This window comes from Procambarus clarkii, chromosome 67 (genome assembly GCF_040958095.1).
Source record: "Procambarus clarkii isolate CNS0578487 chromosome 67, FALCON_Pclarkii_2.0, whole genome shotgun sequence".
Lineage (NCBI taxonomy): Eukaryota > Metazoa > Arthropoda > Malacostraca > Decapoda > Cambaridae > Procambarus > Procambarus clarkii.
The window spans coordinates 16,944,464-16,967,930 of NC_091216.1; the positions used below are offsets into that span (position 1 = coordinate 16,944,464).

The 23,467-nt window shown below is 49.5% G+C and overlaps 2 protein-coding genes across 2 annotated transcripts in view; one reads left to right on the top strand and one right to left on the bottom strand.

Moving 5' to 3' along the window:
• Positions 1-546, bottom strand: part of LOC123767804 (uncharacterized) — an 84,182-nt gene extending 83,636 nt beyond the window's left edge. Inside the window, exon 1 of the mRNA XM_045757854.2 lies at positions 394-546. The gene's annotated coding sequence lies outside the window, so the exon portion shown is untranslated. The remainder of the gene's footprint in view (positions 1-393) is intronic.
• LOC123767555 (pseudouridine-5'-phosphate glycosidase) overlaps positions 1-23,467 on the top strand; it is a 214,951-nt gene that overhangs the window by 156,768 nt on the left and 34,716 nt on the right. The gene's annotated exons all lie outside the window — the stretch shown is intronic.

Here is a 23,467-nt window from a genome sequence, read left to right on the forward strand (position 1 = left end):
TACCGCACTTGTGTGTCCTGTGTACCGCACTTGTGTCCTGTGTACCACACTTGTGTCCTGTGTACCGCACTTGTGTATCATGTGTACCACACTTGTGTCCTGTGTACCGCACTTGTGTCCTGTGTACCGCACTTGTGTCCTGTGTACCACACTTGTGTGTCCTGTATACCACACTTGTGTCCTGTGTACCACACTTGTGTCCTGTGTACCACACTTGTGTCCTGTGTACCACGCGTGTCAGCTTCTGTACCGTCGCCAACAGTACCTGCTCTTAAGGGTTGCCGCTGTACAAGAACTGCTGTGTAGTCTGCCTCTGCGTGACCACGAGCAGAGACTGCACTGCGTCGCTCAGTGCGGCGTGAAGACAATACTAAAAAAGCGTGAGTGTGTTACCGTGTTACAGAGCAGGAAGAACATTGGGGTGGCGTCGAGCAGCAGCAGCAGCAGCAGCAGGAGCAGGAGGAGCAGGAGCGGTCAATGTGAGGTGTGAGGTAATCCAGTAGAGCCGTGAGGAGCGGAAGGGGTCGCTGGCGGCCGTAGTGAGGACTCATTGACAACTGCGGCGGGTGAGGCCAGGCCGACCCGGGCTGGTTGGTGCGTGCAGGTGCCTCTAGTTGCCTAGCGCGCCCGTGTGTGCTTCCTCCCTCACCCCTCACCCCTCACATGTGTGTCAACACTCGTGACACCAACCCACCGTACGCCACTACAGTGACACTGACTACACCGTCATTACAAAAATGACGTTTGCGAATCACTGCACCAAATTCAAGCGGGACGTGTTATTGAGGTCTTGTGAGGGGAGAGTATTACACCCCACGTGTCCTGGCATGTGTCACTACCCCCTCCCCCCGGGGGCTGTGTCACGCCCGTGCCAGCAGGTGTTGAGGCGGGGAGAGGACACGTGAGAGCAGGTGTTGAGGCGGGGAGAGGACACGTGAGAGCATGTGTTGAGGCGGGGAGAGGACACGTGCCAGCAGGTGTTGAGGCGGGGAGAGGACACGTGCCAGCAGGTGTTGAGGCGGGGAGAGGACACGTGCCAGCAGGTGTTGAGGCGGGGAGAGGACACGTGCCAGCAGGTGTTGAGGCGGGGAGAGGACAGGAGAGCAGCGGGTGGTGAACAGGGTAATTACTCTTAACATGTGTTCGGTTGATATTTATTGTACAATGTTGGTGGTGGAGGGTGGGGGCGGTCTCCCTCCCCCCTCCACCCACCTCTCCACCTCCCTCTCCCCTCCACCCACCTCTCCACCTCCCTCTTCCCTCCACCCACCTCTCCCTCTCCCTCTCCCTCTCCCCTCCACCCACCTCTCCCTCCCCCCTCCACCCACCTCTCCCTCCCACCTCTCCCTCCCCCCTCCACCCATCCGGGTTTAACATAATTTCCGTTTCCCCCTGAACATTTTCTTCCTCCTTTTCTCTCTATCTTCCTCCATCTCTATTCCTCCTTCTCTTTACCTCCTCTCTCTCTCTCCCTTCTCCCTGTCTCCCTCTCTTCCACCTCTCTCTCTTGTTCTCTTGTTCTCAGTCTCATGTCTTAGTAGATCTGACTCTTCTCTACTGTACTTATATTATCACTAAGATAAATGAGCTTATATAAGAAAACAAAGTAAAGGAAGGAAGGATAAGTGGGAAGGTGGATTTGGGTAAAATATACAGAAAGGAGAAACAAAACTACATTTGAAAGGTTAGGATAAGGATAATATATTCAACGAAATATGTCGACCACAATAAACTACATCTGAAAGGCTAAGTTAAAGGGTGGCGAATAAGAACAAAATATATAAAACCTAATAAATACCCTAAAATCAAAAGAAGTTAGGTTAATGGGGGTAAAGTATGAGAGGAATATAAGTTAAGTAAAGGTTAGATGGGGGAGGTTAGGAAGGTAAGGATAGATAACTTATGATACGTTTTATAAGTTAGGTTAGGTTAGGTTAGGTTAGTTATCTTAAGTAAGGATAGGTTAAGTTAGGTTAGGTTGGGTTAGGTTAGTTAAGTTAGGATAGGCTAGGTTATTTAAGTTAGGTTAGGTTAAGTTATGATACATTAGGTTAGGTTAAGTTGGGTAATTTATGTTAAGTTAGGATAGGTTAGGTTATGCAAGTTAGCTTACGTGGGTTGGGTTAGGTAAGTTAGGTTAGGTTAAGTTACGATACATTATGTTAGGTTAGGTTAAGTTAGGTAATTTACTTAAAGTTAGGATAGGTTTAGTTAGGTTAGGATAGGTTAGGTTAGGTTATGGAAGTTAGGTTAGGTTAAGTTAGGTTAGGTTAGGTTGGGTTAGGTTAAGGATAGTTAAGTTAGGTTAGGTTAAGTTAGGTAATTTACATTAAGTTAGGTTAGGTTAAGTTAGGTAATTTACATTAAGTTATGATAGATTAAGTTAGGTTAGGCTAAGTTAAGTTAGGTTAGGTTTGGTTAGGTTAGTTAAGTTAGGATAGGTTAGGTTAGGATAGGATAGGTTAGGATAAGTTAGGTAAGGTTAGGTTAGGTTAAATTAGGTTAGGTTATGTTAAGTTAGGTAATTTACGTTAAGTTAGGATAGGTTAAGTTAGGTTAGAATAGGATAGGTTAGGTTAAATTACGTTAGGTAATTTACGTTAAGTTAGGATAGGTTAAGTTAGGTTAGGATAGGATAGGTTAGGTTAAGTTAGGTTAGATTAGGTTAGGTGGGTTGGGTTAGGTAAGTTATGTTAGGATAAGTTAGGCTAGGTAAGTTGCTTTAGGTTAAGTTAGATTAAGTAAGTTAGGTTTGGTAAGTTATATTAGGTTAGGTTAGTTAGGTTAGGTACGTTTGATTAGGTAAAATACATCAGTTAGGTTAGGTTAGGTTAGGTTAGGTACGTTTGATTAGGTAAAATACATCAGTTAGGGGAGGAATAGGATACAATAGATTAGGTTAAGTTAGATATATATTTTAACAGAACTGCAAGTTTGATATGAAAAGCTGAACTAGTTACATTTTGGAGAGAAACTTATGCCTGAAGATATTTTAGAGAACAAGAGTGATGTCTTAGAGAACAACTTTGATGATAGAAGGTAAGTTAGAGTTAACCTTTGATAATTCTGAGAATAATTTTGATGAAGAAGATATCATTCAGAACAACTTTGATGACTGAGATTAACTTTGATGACTTAGAGATTAACTTTTGAGGACATGAGAATACCTTTAGATGACTCTGAGAATAACTTTGATGGCTTAGAGAACAACTTTTTGATGACTTAGAGAACAGCTTTGATGAGGGAAGGTGAGTTAGAGATTACCTTTGATGACTCTGAGAATAACTTTGATGAACGAAAGTGAGTTAGATATTAACTTTTGATGTCTCTGAGAATAACTTTGATGACTTTGAGAATAACTTTTGATGTCTTAGAGATTAACTTTGATGACTTAGAGATTAACTTTTGAGGACATGAGAATACCTTTTGATAACTCTGAGAATGACTTTGATGTCTTAGAGAACAACTTTTGATGACTTAGAGAATAACTTCGATGAACGAAAGTGAGTTAAAGATTACCTTTGATGACTCTTAGAATAACTTTTGATGACTGAGAATAACTTTTGATGACTTAGAGAATAACTTTGATGTCTCTGAGAATAAATTTGATGACTGAGATTAACTTTTTGTTAGCTCTGAGAATAACTTTTGCGGACATGAGAAGTATTTTGACGTTTTTTACTGTGTCTTTTGATTGTGTCCTAGATGTCTCGAAGAGTGTCCTAGATGTCTCGAAGAGTGTCCTAGATGTCTCGAAGAGTGTCCTAGATGTCTCGAAGAGTGTCCTAGATGTCTCGAAGAGTGTCCTAGATGTCTCGAAGAGTGTCCTAGATGTCTCGAAGAGTGTCCTAGATGTCTCGAAGAGTGTCCTAGATGTCTCGAAGAGTGTCCTAGATGTCTCGAAGAGTGTCCTAGATGTCTCGAAGAGTGTCCTAGATGTCTCGAAGAGTGTCCTAGATGTCTCGAAGAGTGTCCTAGATGTCTCGAAGAGTGTCCTAGATGTCTCGAAGAGTGTCCTAGATGTCTCGAAGAGTGTCCTAGATGTCTCGAAGAGTGTCCTAGATGTCTCGAAGAGTGTCCTAGATGTCTCGAAGAGTGTCCTAGATGTCTCGAAGAGTGTCCTAGGTGTCTCGAAGAGTGTCCTAGGTGTCTCGAAGAGTGTCCTAGATGTCTCGAAGAGTGTCCTAGATGTCTCGAAGAGTGTCCTAGATGTCACGAAGAGTGTCCTTGATGTCTCGAAGAGTGTCCTAGATGTCTCGAAGAGTGTCCTAGATGTCTCGAAGAGTGTCCTAGATGTCTCGAAGAGTGTCCTAGATGTCTCGAAGAGTGTCCTAGATGTCTCGAAGAGTGTCCTAGATGTCTCGAAGAGTGTCCTAGATGTCTCGAAGAGTGTCCTAGATGTCTCGAAGAGTGTCCTAGATGTCTCGAAGAGTGTCCTAGATGTCTCGAAGAGTGTCCTAGATGTCTCGAAGAGTGTCCTAGATGTCTCGAAGAGTGTCCTAGATGTCTCGAAGAGTGTCCTAGATGTCTCGAAGAGTGTCCTAGATGTCTCGAAGAGTGTCCTACATGTCTCGAAGAGTGTCCTACATGTCTCGAAGAGTGTCCTAGATGTCTCGAAGAGTGTCCTAGATGTCTCGAAGAGTGTCCTAGATGTCTCGAAGAGTGTCCTAGATGTCTCGAAGTGTCCTAGATGTCTCGAAGTGTCCTAGATGTCTCGAAGTGTCCTAGATGTCTCGAAGTGTCCTAGATGTCTCGAAGTGTCCTAGATGTCTCGAAGAGTGTCCTAGATGTCTCGAAGAGTGTCCTAGATGTCTCGAAGAGTGTCCTAGATGTCTCGAAGAGTGTCCTAGATGTCTCGAAGAGTGTCCTAGATGTCTCGAAGAGTGTCCTAGATGTCTCGAAGAGTGTCCTAGATGTCTCGAAGAGTGTCCTAGATGTCTCGAAGAGTGTCCTAGATGTCTCGAAGAGTGTCCTAGATGTCTCGAAGAGTGTCCTAGATGTCTCGATGAGTGTCCTAGATGTCTCGATGAGTGTCCTAGATGTCTCGATGAGTGTCCTAGATGTCTCGATGAGTGTCCTAGATGTCTCGAAGAGTGTCCTTGATGTCTCGAAGAGTGTCCTAGATGTCTCGAAGAGTGTCCTTGATGTCTCGAAGAGTGTCCTAGATGTCTCGAAGAGTGTCCTAGATGTCTCGAAGAGTGTCCTAGATGTCTCGAAGAGTGTCCTAGATGTCTCGAAGAGTGTCCTAGATGTCTCGAAGAGTGTCCTAGATGTCTCGAAGAGTGTCCTAGATGTCTCGAAGAGTGTCCTAGATGTCTCGAAGAGTGTCCTTGATGTCTCGAAGAGTGTCCTAGATGTCTCGAAGAGTGTCCTAGATGTCTCGAAGAGTGTCCTAGATGTCTCGAAGAGTGTCCTAGATGTCTCGAAGAGTGTCCTAGATGTCTCGAAGAGTGTGTCTTTGAATATTTTTCTTACTTAACGACACATAATTTTAGCTACGCAAGTGCTGAACGAAGCTATACTTGGCTATTTTAAGTTGAGTGAAAAGGAATTTTAGTTACGAAAGTGCTGAAAGAAGTTACATTTGACTATTTTTCTTAACGACACACAATTTTAGTTAAGAACAGTGATGAAAGATATCTTTGCTATTTTTTCTTACTTGACGAAACATAATGGCTGTTAAGAAATGATGGACAAGACTATTTTCAGTTGATTGACGAATAATTTTAGTTATGAAACAACAAGAAAACATTATGAACATGGATATTTTTCAGTTGATTGATGAATAATTTTAGTTAAAATTGGCAAGAAAAAGATGATGAACGTGGATATTTTAGTTAATTGACGAGTAATTTTTAGCTAAGAAATGACAAGAAATGTTTGTGTTGGTTTGATCAACCAGGCTGTGACTCATACGTCAAGCTGCGAGCAGCCGCGTCCAACAGCCTGGTTGATCAGTCCAGTAACCAGGAGGCCTGGTCGACGACCGGGCCGCGGGGATGCTAAGCCCCGGAAGCACCTCAAGGTAACCTCAAGGTAGGGTGGTACATTTGGTACTGAATAAAGTGTAGATTTGTTTAAGAACAGTGTTGTGAAGAACATTCTGAGAACATGGAGAACAAGAATATTGAGTACAAAAGTTGTACAGGGAACATGTGAGGAACCTGAAAACATGAAAAGAACACAGTGAACTTTGGGGCATATGAACTTGCAGAGAACATGAAAATATGATAAAGAACATAGAGAATACAAAGAATGAACAATGAACTTGTGAAGAACATAGAGAATATGACAAAGGAATATAGAAAACATGTAAGTGAAGGTGATGAAGAAAGTGATCGTGTGAGGAACATGAACTTGTAGAGAACATGAATATTGACAAAAAAACACAAAAACATGGAAGACAGCATGAATATTGAGTATAAACATTGTTCAGAGAACATGTCATGAACTTGTGAAAAACATGAAAACATAGAAAATATGACTAGAATTTGTAGAGAACATTATGAGACTATGAGAAAGATCACAGAACAATGGAGATACTTGTAAAAAATATGAACTGAATATGCTGTGAACATTTGAAGAACATGGAGTGAACACAGAAAACATGGATGAGAATGCGAAGAACACAGTGAATATAGAGAAAATATGCAAATGCAGTATAATTATTGAAGGTTTGGATAAGTTGGGGGAGTTAATGGAGGGGGGGGGGTAAGGGTTGAGAAGGTAAGGGAGGGAAAGGGTAAGGTGTGATTATTGTTTACTTGGGTAAACAATGGGTAATGAGAATAGGGTGCTATCTGACCGTGTGAATATTAGCACGTTGGTGATTATTGACATAGCCGAGTACAAAAAGGGTATTAAAGAGCAGAATATGTTTACTTTGATAGATTGGAGAGCATCTTGAGCTGAAATAATTTTGATGAACTAAAGCGGAGGACATGAGCTGGAGCTCGGTAATTTGCTTTGATTTATTTTACTAGGGGTCTGAACTGTAGTGGGGGTTTTAAATCTCAAGGGATTTGGCCTGATAGTAATTAATTTACATGAGTGAACTAAGGCTGGGGACAAAAGCTGAAACTCGGTAACTGAATTGGCTTTATTTACTAAATCTGAAATAGCTATGTTTTTAAATTTTAAGAGATTTGGTTAGATACTAAAGAAGATACGAGACGGAACTAAGGCGGGGGACGAGAGTTGGAGCTCAGTAAGCGACTTGATCTTATTTGCTGTGTCTGAAATACAGAAGGGTTTAAATTTCAGGAAAATTCCTCAGATATTAACGAAGATATGAGAAGGAACTAAGGTAGGGGACAGGAGCTAGAGTTCGTTAACTGTGTTTTCTTTATTTACTCAGAAGTATGGCGGGTTTAAATTTCAGGAAAATTGATGGGTTGCTAATGAAGATACGAGAGGAAACTAAGGCTGAGGACGAGAGCTGGAGCTCGGTAACTAAATTGTCGTATTGTACTACGTTTGAAATAAGACAGTTTAAAATTTCAAGGGGATTGGACTGTTAGTATTGAATATACGACAGGGGACTAAGGCGGGGACAGGAGCTGGAACTTGATTACTGACTCAGTTTGATTTACTACGTATGAAATATGACTATTTAAAATTGGGCTATTAGTAGCGAAACTATCCTTATAAATGCGGTATCTAACGAATTTGGTCTTAAAATGGTCTCTGTTTTTTTTTGGTCTCAACTGGACTCTTGATAATATTTAAATTTCCTTCATAAGAACTCTTTAAGAATGCAGGTGTAAGTAAAACTCTGAATTATTTCGGCCTTAAAATGGTCTCTGACTAATTTTTGTCTTCAATTGGACTCTGATTAATTTTGGTCATGAACTGGACTCTGATAATTTTTTTGGGCATAAACTGAACTTTGATGAAAATTGGTCTGAAAATGGTCTCTGAATAATTTTCTGTCTTAACTGGACTCTGACGAATTTTGAATCTAAAATAATCTCTGTCTTAAATGGACTCCGAAGAAAATAGGTCTTCAAATGTACTCTGTTGAAAAATGGGTCTAAAATAATCTGTCTTATTTCGGTCCTGAAATGGTCTCTGTCATATTTTGGTGATAAATGGACTCTGAAGAAAATTGGTCTGAATATGGTCTCTGACAATATTTGGGTCTAAAATAATCTCTGTCAAATTTCGGTCCTGAAATGGTCTCTCATATTTTTGGTCATAAATGAACTCTGAAGAAAATCAGTCTTCAAGTGGTCTCTGAGTAATTTTCGGTGTTTAAACTGGGCTCTGTTCAATTTCGGTCTTTTACAGGTGAAACAGCCATAAATAGATATAAAACTAAAAGTCATGGCTAAGATGTCTGTTTTCCTTAACAAAACTTATATGACAATATTCTCTGAAAATGGTCTTTTTTTTTTAACAAATTTCGGTCATAAACTCGTAAATAAACTTCTATATTAAAATGAACCCTGGAATATTTTCATAAAACTGATCTCTGAAACAACGTTGAATTTTTCCCATAAGAACTCCTAATAAACGTCGATGAAATTATTTTCCTCATAAGAACTCTTAATAAACTTTTATGATCGCTTTATCCTAAAATGTTCTTAGAAAAATGAGCGATTTTGAAAATAAACAAAAATTGTCCGTAGAGTTTACCTGAAACCTCTGCAGTCCATCGTCCCTTTTTTCCAGAAGAAAAAGGAACGCTGGACTGCACTTCCTACTACCACCAGCCACCACCACTACCACCACCACCAGCCACCACCACTACCACCACCACCAGCACCACCACCATCACCACCAGCCACCACCACCACCACCACCACCACCACCACCACCACCACCACCACCACCACCACCAGCCACCACCACCACCACCAGCCATTACCACCACCACCAGCCACCACCACCACCAGCCACCACCACCACCACCACCAGCCATTACCACCACCACCAGCCACCACCACCACCACCAGCACCACCACCAGCCACCACCACCACCACCACCACCAGCACCACCACCAGCCAACACCACCACCAGCCACCACCACCACCACCAGCCATTACCACCACCACCAGCCATTACCACCACCACCAGCCACCACCACCACCACCACCACCACCAGCCATTACCACCAGCCACCACCACCACCACCACCACCACCACCAGCCATTACCACCACCACCAGCCACCACCACCACCAGCCATTACCACCACCACCAGCCACCACCACCACCAGCCATTACCACCACCACCAGCCACCACCACCACCACCACCAGCCACCACCACCACTACCAGCCACCACCACCACTACCACCACCACCAGCCACCACCACCACCACCAGCCAACACCACCACCACCAGCCAACACCACCACCAGCCACCACCACCACCACCAGCCAACACCACCGCCACCACCACCAGCCACCACCAGCCACCACCACCACCACCAGCCACCACCACCACCACCACCACCACCACCACCAGCCACCACCACCACCACCACTACCACCACCACCAGCCACCACCACCACCACCAGCCAACACCACCACCAGCCACCACCAGCCACCACCACCACCACCAGCCACCACCAGCCAACACCACCACCAGCCACCACCACCACCACCACCACCACCACCACCAGCCACCACCACCAGCCACCACCACCAGCCACCACCACCAGCCACCACCACCACCAGCCAACACCAGCACCAGCCAACACCACCACCAGCCACCACCACCACCAGCCACCACCACCACCACCAGCCACCACCACCACCACCAGCCACCACCACCACCAGCCACCACCAGCCACCACCACCACCACCTGCCACCACCACCACCACCAGCCACCACCACCACCAGGCACCACCAGCCACCACCACCACCAGCCACCACCAGCCAACACCACCACCAGCCAACACCACCACCAGCCAACACCACCACCAGCCAACACCACCACCAGCCACCACCAGCCAACACCACCACCAGCCAACACCACCACCAGCCAACACCACCACCAGCCACCACCACCAGCCATTACCACCACCACCAGCCACCACCACCACCACCAGCCACCACCACCACCACCAGCCACCACCACCACCACCACCACCAGCCATTACCACCACCACCAGCCACCACCACCACCACCACCACCAGCCAACACCACCGCCCGCCACCACCACCACCACCAGCCATTACCACCACCACCAGCCACTACCACCACCACCACCACCAGCCACCACCACAACCACCACCACCACCAGTCAACACCACCACCAGCCACCACCACCACCACCAGCCACCACCACCACCATCAGCCATTACCACCACCACCAGCCACCACCACTGCCACCACCACCAGCCAACACCACCACCAGCCACCACCACCAGCCACCACCACCACCACCACCACCACCCATTACCACCACCACCAGCCACCACCACCACCACCACCACCAGCCAACACCACCACCAGCCACCACCACCACCACCACCACCAGCCACCACCAGCCACCACCACCACCACCACCACCAGCCACCACCACCACCTCCACCAGCCATTACCACCACCACCAGCCACCACCACCACCACCACCACCAGCCAACACCACCACCAGCCACCACCACCACCACCAGCCACCACCACCACCACCAGCCATTACCACCACCACCAGCCACCACCACCACCACCACCACCACCACCACCAGCCAACACCACCACCAGCCACCACCACCACCACCAGCCACCAACACCACCACCAGCCAATACCACCACCACCAGCCACCACCACCAGCCACCACCACCACCACCACCACCACCACCACCAGCCATTACCACCACCACCAGCCACCACCACCACCACCACCAGCCAACACCACCACCAGCCACCACCACCACCACCAGCCATTACCACCACCACCAGCCACCACCACTGCCACCACCACCAGCCAACACCACCACCAGCCACCACCATCACCACCACCACCACCACCACCAGCCATTACCACCAGCCACCACCACCACCACCACCACCACCACCAGCCATTACCACCACCACCAGCCACCACCACCACCAGCCATTACCACCACCACCAGCCACCACCACCACCACCACCAGCCACCACCACCACTACCAGCCACCACCACCACTACCACCACCACCAGCCACCACCACCACCACCAGCCAACACCACCACCAGCCAACACCACCACCAGCCACCACCACCACCACCAGCCAACACCACCGCCACCACCACCAGCCACCACCAGCCACCACCACCACCACCAGCCACCACCACCACCACCACCACCACCACCACCACCACCAGCCACCACCACCACCACCACTACCACCACCACCAGCCACCACCACCACCACCAGCCAACACCACCACCAGCCACCACCAGCCACCACCACCACCACCAGCCACCACCAGCCAACACCACCACCAGCCACCACCACCACCACCACCACCACCACCACCACCACCAGCCACCACCACCAGCCACCACCACCAGCCACCACCACCAGCCACCACCACCAGCCACCACCACCACCAGCCAACACCACCACCAGCCAACACCACCACCAGCCACCACCACCACCAGCCACCACCACCACCACCAGCCACCACCACCACCACCAGCCACCACCACCACCAGCCACCACCAGCCACCACCACCACCACCTGCCACCACCACCACCACCAGCCACCACCACCACCAGGCACCACCAGCCACCACCACCACCAGCCACCACCAGCCAACACCACCACCAGCCAACACCACCACCAGCCAACACCACCACCAGCCAACACCACCACCAGCCACCACCAGCCAACACCACCACCAGCCAACACCACCACCAGCCAACACCACCACCAGCCACCACCACCAGCCATTACCACCACCACCAGCCACCACCACCACCACCAGCCACCACCACCACCACCAGCCACCACCACCACCACCACCAGCCATTACCACCACCACCAGCTACCACCACCACCACCACCACCAGCCAACACCACCGCCCGCCACCACCACCACCACCAGCCATTACCACCACCACCAGCCACTACCACCACCACCACCACCAGCCACCACCACAACCACCACCACCACCAGTCAACACCACCACCAGCCACCACCACCACTACCAGCCACCACCACCACCATCAGCCATTACCACCACCACCAGCCACCACCACTGCCACCACCACCAGCCAACACCACCACCAGCCACCACCACCAGCCACCACCACCACCACCACCACCACCACCCATTACCACCACCACCAGCCACCACCACCACCACCACCACCAGCCAACACCACCACCAGCCACCACCACCACCACCACCACCAGCCACCACCAGCCACCACCACCACCACCACCACCAGCCACCACCACCACCTCCACCAGCCATTACCACCACCACCAGCCACCACCACCACCACCACCACCAGCCAACACCACCACCAGCCACCACCACCACCACCAGCCACCACCACCACCACCAGCCATTACCACCACCACCAGCCACCACCACCACCACCACCACCACCACCAGCCAACACCACCACCAGCCACCACCACCACCACCAGCCACCAACACCACCACCAGCCAATACCACCACCACCAGCCACCACCACCAGCCACCACCACCACCACCACCACCACCACCACCACCACCATCACCACCACCACCAGCCATTACCACCACCACCAGCCACCACCACCACCACCACCAGCCAACACCACCACCAGCCACCACCACCACCACCAGCCATTACCACCACCACCAGCCACCACCACTGCCACCACCACCAGCCAACACCACCACCAGCCACCACCATCACCACCACCACCACCAGCCACCACCACCACCACCACCACCACCACCACCAGCCACCACCACCACCAGCCACCACCACCACCACCAGCCACCACCACCACCATCAGCCATTACCACCACCACCAGCCACCACCACTGCCACCACCACCAGCCAACTCCACCACCAGCCACCACCACCAGCCACCACCACCACCACCAGCCATTACCACCACCACCAGCCACCACCACCACCACCAGCCACCACCACCACCACCACCACCACCACCACCAGCCACCACCACCACTACCACCACCACCACCAGCCACCACCACCACCACCAGCCATTACCACCACCACCAGCCACCACCACCACCACCACCACCAGCCAACACCACCACCAGCCACCACCACCACCACCAGCCACCACCACCAGCCACCACCACCACCACCAGCCATTACCACCACCACCAGCCACCACCACCACCACCAGCCACCACCACCACCAGCCACCACCACCACCACCAGCCATTACCACCACCACCAGCCACCACCACTGCCACCACCACCAGCCAACACCACCACCAGCCACTACCACCACCACCACCACCAGCCACCACCACAACCACCACCACCACCAGCCAACACCACCACCAGCCACCACCACCACCACCAGCCACCACCACCACCACCACCATCAGCCATTACCACCACCACCAGCCACCACCACTGCCACCACCACCAGCCAACACCACCACCAGCCACCACCACCAGCCACCACCACCACCACCACCAGCCATTACCACCACCACCAGCCACCACCACCACCACCACCACCAGCCAACACCACCACCAGCCAACACCACCACCATCCACCACCACCACCACCACCACCAGCCACCACCACCACCACCACCACCACCACCACCAGCCACCACCTCCACCAGCCATTACCACCACCACCAGCCACCACCACCACCACCACCACCAGCCAACACCACCACCAGCCACCACCACCACCACCAGCCACCACCACCACCACCAGCCATTACCACCACCACCAGCCACCACCACCACCACCACCACCAGCCAACACCACCACCAGCCACCACCACCACCACCAGCCACCAACACCACCACCAGCCATTACCACCACCACCAGCCACCACCACCACCACCAGCCACCACCACCAGCCACCAGCCACCACCACCAGCCACCACCACCACCACCACCATCACCACCACCACCAGCCATTACCACCACCACCAGCCACCACCACCACCACCACCAGCCAACACCACCACCAGCCACCACCACCACCACCAGCCATTACCACCACCACCAGCCACCACCACCGCCACCACCACCAGCCAACACCACCACCAGCCACCACCATCACCACCACCACCACCAGCCACCACCACCACCACCACCACCACCACCAGCCACCACCACCACCAGCCACCACCACCACCACCAGCCACCACCACCACCATCAGCCATTACCACCACCACCAGCCACCACCACTGCCACCACCACCAGCCAACTCCACCACCAGCCACCACCACCAGCCACCACCACCACCACCAGCCATTACCACCACCACCAGCCACCACCACCACCACCAGCCACCACCACCACCACCACCACCACCACCACCACCACCAGCCACCACCACCACTACCACCACCACCACCAGCCACCACCACCACCACCAGCCATTACCACCACCACCAGCCACCACCACCACCACCAGCCACCACCACCACCACCACCACCAGCCAACACCACCACCAGCCACCACCACCACCACCAGCCACCACCACCACCACCAGCCATTACCACCACCACCAGCCACCACCACCACCACCACCACCAGCCACCACCACCACCACCACCACCAGCCACCACCACCACCACCAGCCATTACCACCACCACCAGCCACCACCACTACCACCACCACCAGCCAACACCACCACCAGCCACCACCTCCACCACCACCACCACCACCAGCCACCACCACCACCACCAGCCACCACCACCACCACCAGCCATTACCACCACCACCAGCCACCACCACCACCAGCACCACCACCACCACCACCAGCCACCACCACTGCCACCACCACCAGCCAACACCACCACCAGCCACCACCACCACCACCACCACCACCACCAACCACCACCAGCCACCACCACCACCACCACCACCACCACCAGCCAACATCACCACCAGCCACCACCACCACCACCAGCCACCACCACCACCACCAGCCACCACCACCAACACCAGCCATTACCACCACCAGCCACCACCACCACCACCACCACCACCACCACCACCACCACCAGACACCACCACCACCACCACCAGCCATTACCACCACCACCACCACCACCACCACCACCACCACCAGCACCAGCCACCACCACCACCACCACCACCAGCCACCACCAGCACCACCACCAGCCACCACTACCACCACCACCACCACCAGCACCAGCCACCACCACCACCACCACCACCACCACCAGCCACCACCACCACCACCACCAGCCACCACTACCACCACCACCACCACCAGCACCAGCCACCACCACCACCACCACCACCAGCCACCACCAGCACCACCACCAGCCACCACTACCACCACCCTCACACCACCGGAAGAGCGGGCAGTGTGACCAGTGGGACGCTGGGGTCCAGGAAATCAATGAACCAGCAGAATGCGGTCTTGGTGAAATCAGATTTGTACCCATTAAATATTCTAATCTTCTCCCATTATGCTGCCTGCGAGAATAGCTGCCGATTGAGTATTATGGAATGTCAACCGGTCTGTAATTAAACCCTATATAGCTGTGTTATGCTGATGAATGAGTCCTGGGTTGACTGAGCTGTGTTAAAGCTGAGTATCAAATATTATACTAAATGCATTGTCTTTTACATGGAAAGAAATATTGCGTATTGCGTTTTTATATCCGTATTTGCATATTGCGTCTGCAACAATATGAAGTACACAAGCCTTGCAAGGTTTACTCAAACACCTTTTGTTCTATTGAAGTGGTCGGCAACGTCTGTTGTGGAGGAACAAGCATATGGGTACACCCACAAGCAAATGGGTACACCCAGAAGCAACTGGGTACACCCACAAGCAAATGGGTACACCCACAAGCAAATGGGTACACCCACAAGCAAATGGGTACACCCACAAGCAAATGGGTACACCCACAAGCAAATGGGTACACCCACAAGCAAATGGGTACACCCACAAGCAAATGGGTACACCCACAAGCAAATGGGTACACCCACAAGCATATGGGTACACCCATTTGCTTGTGAGTCATAGCACTTTTCGCTAACGCTTTAAATAACAGAAAAAAACGAGGTGATTTAGAAATCTATGTTTATGGCTGGCGAATATAGAGTGGATGGCTACTGGCCCGTGTGGGCCCCGGGAGTGAAGGACAGGCACCTGTGATGGGGACCTGAGTGTAGACTTTTGTTTGGTGTACAGGTGAGTACAGGAGCAGATGGACTGCTGACTCCTGTTAGCTGGCTGAGAGCTTTTCCTTCCCATAGCTCATAGTAAGCCTTACCCTACTAGCTGGCTGAGAGCTTTTCCTTCCCATAGCTCATGGTAAGCCTTACCCTACTAGCTGGCTGAGAGCTTTTCCTTCCCATAGCTCATGGTAAGCCTTACCCTACTAGCTGGCTGAGAGCTTTTCCTTCCCATAGCTCATGGTAAGCCTTACCCTACTAGCAGGCTGAGAGCTTTTCCTTCCCATAGCTCATGGTAAGCCTTACCCTACTAGCTGGCTGAGAGCTTTTCCTTCCCATAGCTCATGGTAAGCCTTACCCTACTAGCTGGCTGAGAGCTTTCCCTTCCCACAGCTCATGGTAAGCCTTACCCTACTAGCTGGCTGAGAGCTTTCCCTTCCCACAGCTCATGGTAAGCCTTACCCTACTAGCAGGCTGAGAGCTTTCCCTTCCCATAGCTCATGGTAAGCCTTACCCTACTAGCTGGCTGAGAGCTTTACCCTTCCCATAGCTCATGGTAAGCCTTACCCTAATAGTTGGCTGAGAGCTTTACCCTTCCCATAGCTCATGGTAAGCCTTACCCTACTAGTTCCCCTGGCACTCGACCCCCAGTCGGTTAACAACTCAATTACTGCTGTGTGAACCAATGCTGTAATGCCGTCGCTTTTAAATGTTTGTTATTGATCTGTGTATGAGTCTTGTTTTAGTTCCCTGGCGTCCATTACAAAGGGGAACGGAACTGTCAGGAGAAAGCGCCAAGCCCTCACGACAATATAGCATTGGGAAGAGGTGAGAATAAGGATTTGGGATGGGACGGGGGGAAAGGAATAGTGACCAACCACTTGGACGGTCGGGATATTGAACGCCGACCTGCATGACGCGAGACCGTTGCTCTACCGTTCAACCCAAGTGGTCCATTACAAAGTGTCACGTCACAATAACGAAACAAGACATAATTAGATACTTAGTATAGAGTTGTGAGACAGTGGCGGCCATGAACCAGAGCTGCTCCAAGACGGCCGGCGGGTCTCCACGTTCTCATAAAGTTTCAAAACGTTATGAAAAACGATAATTTAAAGTGTCCTCTTATAACCTCTGCGCGTACGCCGGACGACTCAAATAGAAAACGGAACAGAACGTCACTTTTGTGAGTCGATTTCATTTCAAACTACGTCCAAATTTGGCCATAGTGCGCATACCAGCCAAAAGTGACGTTATTTTTAAGAGGACGGGTTGCTCCACGACAGACTTTGAAGCGTCCAGTGTGGGGGCGGTTGTGACCCATTAATCCCCTTGATATATGTCATTACCACCAGTAATTTATGGAGGGGCTCCGAACAGTCAACTTTTGGTTGTACTATTATTCCACTTTGTCAGTGAGGGTGAAGTGTGTTTCTCACCACCAATATTGTTGGCTTCAGATATTTTGTGTGTTTTAGAAGTCTTCACACTTTCTCTGGAGTATATAAACTTTTTTCTCAAGACGGCTGTATTTTGTTTTGATTTTTATTTGTATTTTTTTCTCTGATAAACATCGGCTTATTTTGTCTGTGTACTTTTGAACTTAGAATGTTTTGACGAGACGTATGACGAGGTACAGTATGGTGTGGTACAGTATGGTGTGGTACAGTATGGTGTGGTACAGTATGGTGTGGTACAGTATGGTGTGGTACAGTATGGTGTGGTACAGTATGGTGTGGTACAGTACCTGTCTTGACCCATTACCCGCTACAGTATGGTGTGGTACAGTACCTATCTTGACCCATTACCCGCTACAGTATGGTGTGGTACAGTATGGTGTGGTACAGTATGGTGTGGTACAGTATGGTGTGGTACAGTATGGTGTGGTACAGTATGGTGTGGTACAGTACCTGTCTTGACCCATTACCCGCTACAGTATGGTGTGGTACAGTACCTATCTTGACCCATTACCCGCTACAGTATGGTGTGGTACAGTATGGTGTGGTACAGTATGGTGTGGTACAGTATGGTGTGGTACAGTATGGTGTGGTACAGTATGGTGTGGTACAGTACCTGTCTTGACCCATTACCCGGTACAGTATGGTGTGGTACAGTACCTCTCTTGACCCATTACCAGGTACAGTATGGTGTGGTACAGTACCTGCCTTGACCCATTATCCGGTACAGTATGGTGTGGTACAGTATGGTGTGGTACAGTATGGTGTGGTACAGTACCTGTCTTGACCCATTACCAGGTACAGTATGGTGTGGTACAGTACCTATCTTGACCCATTACCCGGTACAGTATGGTGTGGTACAGTACCTGCCTTGACCCATTACCCGGTACAGTATGGTGTGGTACAGTACCTGTCTTGACCCATTACCCGGTACAGTATGGTGTGGTACAGTACCTGTCTTGACCCATTACCCGGTACAGTATGGTGTGGTACAGTACCTGTCTTGACCCATTACCCGGTACAGTATGGTGTGGTACAGTACCTCTCTTGACCCATTACCCAGTACAGTATGGTGTGGTACAGTATGGTGTGGTACAGTACCTGTCTTGACCCATTACCCAGTACAGTATGGTGTGGTACAGTACCTCTCTTGACCCATTACCCGGTACAGTATGGTATGGTACAGTACCTGTCTTGACCCATTACCCGGTACAGTATGGTGTGGTACAGTACCTGTCTTGACCCATTACCTGGTACAGTATGGTGTGGTACAGTACCTGTCTTGACCCATTACCTGGTACAGTATGGTGTGGTACAGTATGGTGTGGTACTGTATGGTGTGGTACAGTATGGTGTGGTACAGTACCTGTCTTGACCCATTACCCGCTACAGTATGGTGTGGTACAGTACCTGTCTTGACCCATTACCTGGTACAGTATGGTGTGGTACAGTATGGTGTGGTACAGTATGGTGTGGTACAGTATGGTGTGGTACAGTATGGTGTGGTACAGTATGGTGTGGTACAGTACCTGTCTTGACCCATTACCCGCTACAGTATGGTGTGGTACAGTACCTGTCTTGACCCATTACCTGGTACAGTATGGTGTGGTACAGTATGGTGTGGTACTGTATGGTGTGGTACAGTACCTGTCTTGACCCATTACCAGGTACAGTATGGTGTGGTACAGTATGGTGTGGTACAGTATGGTGTGTTACTGTATGGTGTGGTACAGTATGGTGTGGTACAGTATGGTGTGGTACAGTACCTGTCTTGACCCATTACCAGGTACAGTATGGTGTGGTACAGTACCTATCTTGACCCATTACCCGGTACAGTATGGTGTGGTACAGTACCTATCTTGACCCATTACCCGGTACAGTATGGTGTGGTACAGTACCTGTCTTGACCCATTACCAGGTACAGTATGGTGTGGTACAGTATGGTGTGGTACAGTATGGTGTGGTACAGTATGGTGTGGTACAGTATGGTGTGGTACTGTATGGTGTGGTACAGTATGGTGTGGTACAGTATGGTGTGGTACAGTACCTGTCTTGACCCATTACCCGGTACAGTATGGTGTGGTACAGTACCTATCTTGACCCATTACCCGGTACAGTATGGTGTGGTACAGTACCTGCCTTGACCCATTACCCGGTACAGTATGGTGTGGTACAGTACCTATCTTGACACATTACCTGGTACAGTATGGTGTGGTACAGTATGGTGTGGTACAGTACCTGTCTTGACCCATTACCAGGTACAGTATGGTGTGGTACAGTACCTATCTTGACCCATTACCTGGTACAGTATGGTGTGGTACAGTATGGTGTGGTACAGTATGGTGTGGTACAGTACCTGTCTTGACCCATTACCCGCTACAGTATGGTGTGGTACAGTACCTGTCTTGACCCATTACCTGGTACAGTATGGTGTGGTACAGTATGGTGTGGTACAGTATGGTGTGGTACAGTATGGTGTGGTACAGTATGGTGTGGTACAGTACCTGTCTTGACCCATTACCAGGTACAGTATGGTGTGGTACAGTACCTGTCTTGACCCATTACCAGGTACAGTATGGTGTGGTACAGTACCTGTCTTGACCCATTACCTGGTACAGTATGGTGTGGTACAGTACTTGTCTTGACCCATTACCTGGTACAGTATGGTGTGGTACAGTACCTGTCTTGACCCATTACCTGGTACAGTATGGTGTGGTACAGTACCTCTCTTGACCCATTACCTGGTACAGTATGGTGTGGTACAGTACCTGTCTTGACCCATTACCTGGTACAGTATGGTGTGGTACAGTACCTGTCTTGACCCATTACCCGGTACAGTATGGTGTGGTACAGTACCTGTCTTGACCCATTACCCGGTACAGTATGGTGTGGTACAGTACCTGTCTTGACCCATTACCCGGTACAGTATGGTGTGGTACAGTACCTCTCTTGACCCATTACCCAGTACAGTATGGTGTGGTACAGTATGGTGTGGTACAGTACCTGTCTTGACCCATTACCCAGTACAGTATGGTGTGGTACAGTATGGTGTGGTACAGTACCTGTCTTGACCCATTACCCAGTACAGTATGGTGTGGTACAGTACCTCTCTTGACCCATTACCCGGTACAATATGGTGTGGTACAGTACCTGTCTTGACCCATTACCCGGTACAGTATGGTGTGGTACAGTACCTGTCTTGACCCATTACCCGGTACAGTATGGTGTGGTACAGTACCTGTCTTGACCCATTACCTGGTACAGTATGGTGTGGTACAGTATGGTGTGGTACAGTATAGTGTGGTACAGTACCTGTCTTGACCCATTACCAGGTACAGTATGGTGTGGTACAGTATAGTGTGGTACAGTACCTGTCTTGACCCATTACTTCAGGAAAACATCTTCCAGAATACAAATAATATTCTTCATTCATCACAATATTACTCATGTATACATTTATTTATTCACGAGATAGTTCATAGTCACTTTATTTAGTAATATTTTCCCGCGCTCACAACAGTTCGAGATGAATACATAGGAATATAAAGTCAATAAACATTAAAAATTTTTATATATATAAATTATCATTATAAACAATATAGCTACATTTTATCATGAAGGAATACACAAAAATTATCGGTAGTCAAATAACTTTACAATGCAGCAATTATTGGACTAAATAAACATTTGCCAAATATTTATCTGAACGGTATTTTGGCGGAAATGGTTTCCTGGAACCACTCTTGTTCCTTATTGACTTGGCAACACGGAGCGGATTAATTTTTGAGTCACTCCTTTAACCGACCACCAGGTTACCCGTTCTCAACTCCGAATAATAATAATAATAATAATAATAATAATAATAATAATAATAATAATAATAATAATAATTAAAATAATAGTAATAATAATAATAATAATAATAATAATAATATTATTATTATTATTATTATTATTATTATTATTATTATTATTATTATTATTATTATTATTATTATTATTATTATTATAGTCAAACCTGAGCGTCACCTGAGGTGTTATGCCCTCTGTTATACCTTTGTGTTGCTAAGGTATATGGTGTACAGTATACTACTGCTGGCTGGAGGAGTATGGTGTACAGTATACTACTGCTGGCCGGAGGAGTATGGTGTACAGTATACTACTGCTGGCTGGAGGAGTATGGTGTACAGTATACTACTGCTGGCCGGAGGAGTATGGTGTACAGTATACTACTGCTGGCCGGAGGAGTATGGTGTACAGTATACTACTGCTGGCCGGAGGAGTATGGTGTACAGTATACTACTGCTGGCTGGAGGAGTATGGTGTACAGTATACTACTGCTGGCCGGAGGAGTATGGTGTACAGTATACTACTGCTGGCCGGAGGAGTATGGTGTACAGTATACTACTGCTGGCTGGAGGAGTATGGTGTACAGTATACTACTGCTGGCCGGAGGAGTATGGTGTACAGTATACTACTGCTGGCCGGAGGAGTATGGTGTACAGTATACTACTGCTGGCTGGAGGAGTATGGTGTACAGTATACTACTGCTGGCTGGAGGAGTATGGTGTACAGTATACTAATGCTGGCTGGAGGAGTATTGTGTACAGTATACTACTGCTGGCCGGAGGAGTATGGTGTACAGTATACTACTGCTGGCTGGAGGAGTATGGTGTACAGTATACTACTGCTGGCCGGAGGAGTATGGTGTACAGTATACTACTGCTGGCTGGAGGAGTATGGTGTACAGTATACTACTGCTGGCCGGAGGAGTATGGTGTACAGTATACTACTGCTGGCTGGAGGAGTATGGTGTACAGTATACTACTGCTGGCTGGAGGAGTATGGTGTACAGTATACTACTGCTGGCTGGAGGAGTATGGTGTACAGTATACTACTGCTGGCTGGAGGAGTATGGTGTACAGTATACTACTGCTGGCTGGAGGAGTATGGTGTACAGTATACTACTGCTGGCTGGAGGAGTATGGTGTACAGTATACTACTGCTGGCCGGAGGAGTATGGTGTACAGTATACTACTGCTGGCCGGAGGAGTATAGTGTACAGTATACTACTGCTGGCTGGAGGAGTATGGTGTACAGTATACTACTGCAGGCCGGAGGAGTATGGTGTACAGTATACTACTGCTGGCTGGAGGAGTATGGTGTAGAGTATACTACTGCTGGCCGGAGGAGTATGGTGTACAGTATACTACTGCTGGCTGGAGGAGTATGGTGTACAGTATACTACTGCTGGCTGGAGGTGTATGGTGTACAGTATACTACTGCTGGCTGGAGGTGTATGGTGTATAGTATACTACTGCTGGCCGAAGGAGTATGGTGTACAGTATACTACTGCAGGCCGGAGGAGTATGGTGTACAGTATACTACTGCTGGCCGAAGGAGTATAGTGTACAGTATACTACTGCAGGCTGGAGGAGTATGGTGTACAGTATACTACTGCTGGCCGAAGGAGTATGGTGTACAGTATACTACTGCAGGCCGAAGGAGTATGGTGTACAGTATACTACTGCAGGCCGGAGGAGTATGGTGTATACTGTATACTACTGCTAGATGGATGAGTATGGTGTTGAAAAGCCAAAGTTAAGGGAGTATAAGTTAAGGGGCCAAATATGCAATAAATGGAAACTGGTTTAATTTCAATCAAGCTTTTTTTGACTAGTT